This window comes from Cornus florida, unplaced genomic scaffold (assembly GCF_030987335.1).
Source record: "Cornus florida cultivar Cherokee Brave unplaced genomic scaffold, ASM3098733v1 CherokeeBrave_3.0.0_Hap2_Chr05, whole genome shotgun sequence".
Classification (NCBI taxonomy): domain Eukaryota; kingdom Viridiplantae; phylum Streptophyta; class Magnoliopsida; order Cornales; family Cornaceae; genus Cornus; species Cornus florida.
In genome coordinates, this window is record NW_026775575.1 from 18,114,725 (window position 1) to 18,116,224 (window position 1,500).

Consider the following 1,500-nt stretch of genomic DNA (forward strand, 5'->3'; position numbering starts at 1 on the left):
TTCAAATCATTTTTGACAACTTCCCCAATAAAATGATTATGCACATGCAATGAAGGAGGAATAAGATAAGAAACGGGACGGGCGCTAATTTTTGGTTGCACCGGTTCACTCTTTTCATTAGAAATACCTACTTGATTATCAATAATCTTCCTATTTCTCAAGGTTGTCACCGCATTGACATGTTCGATTGTGTGACCTTCCGATGAGGAATGAGTCTCCACAACATATTGTTACTTTGGTGGTGCATTCAACGGCATCTTTCCTTTCTCTCTAGCATTTAAGGTACTAGCTATTTGCCCAACTTGGGTTTCTAGCTTAGTAATGGATTAAGAATGGGAATGAAGCAATTGAGTATTCACCTCTAGAGTGCCTAGAGCGGTCAACACTTTCTCCTCAAAAGCGGGACTCCTAAAATTTCCTTGAGAATATGATGATTGGTTAGGAAAATGAGAATTAGAAAATTGATTGCCATGTGATTGAACTGATGATGATCTAAAACCTTGAGAACCTTGTCCTTGCATCGGAGACGAAACATACTTCCCACGAAAACCACCATGAGGAGGGTTTGAGCCTTCCCCTTGGCTTTTCCAAGAGAAGTTGGGATGGTTCCTCCAACTTGAATTGTAATAAGTGCCATAGGGATTATTCCCTTGGTTGACAAATGTAGCATTGACTTGCCCATGGTTTTCACTTGGCACATGTCCATGGGGACAATTGGAAGTAGAATGTAAAACACTTGAACAAGTCATGCAAGATTCATTAGATGCACGATGATGAACATGATTAGGGGAGGAAGACATTTGATTCATCGAAGTTTGGTTGATCAAGAATTAATCAAATCTTTGAGATAAGGATTTCATCTTGGCGGCTATATCATTGGAATTGTCAACTTGATATAAGCCGACATTCTTCCTTCCACCCAAGTTTCTATCATTTTTAAAAGATAAGGATCTATGCATTGAATTTTCACTCATACTTTCATACAATTGCCACACTTCATTTTCATGCTTGTCAAGATAAAAGCCACCCATAGATGCATCAACCATACCTTTGTGATTATTCAGTAAACTTCAAAGAAATATTAAACTAGTTGCCACTTAGGTATGTCATGATGTGGGCATTTCCTAAGCAAATCATTAAAACTTTCCCATGCCTCATGAAACATTTCCCCATCCCCTTGAGAAAATTCACGAATGGAAGTCCTCATGGCATTGGTCTTAAAAATCGGGTAATACTTCTTCAAGAACTCTTGTTGCATTTCTGCCCAAGAAGTTATCGAAAAAGGCCTAAGATTGTTGGATCAATATTTTGCCTTGTCTTTAAGGGTGAAAGCAAAAAGTTTAAGTCTTAAAACCGCTTTCGGCATGTCCGTGTATTTCACGGTGGAACACACTTTAAGAAACTCATCCAAATGCTTGTAAGGTTCTTCACTTGGAAGTCCATGATAGTTAGGAAGCATTTGAATGGTTTGCGGTTTAATCTCATAGAGATGTGCAAAAA

General features: G+C 38.5%; 1 pseudogene; it reads left to right on the forward strand.

Annotated features, from left to right (window-relative positions):
* The first annotated feature begins 1,103 nt into the window (after window positions 1–1,103).
* Window positions 1,104–1,201, forward strand: LOC132310665 (small nucleolar RNA R71; annotated as a pseudogene).
* Window positions 1,202–1,500: the final 299 nt, after the last annotated feature.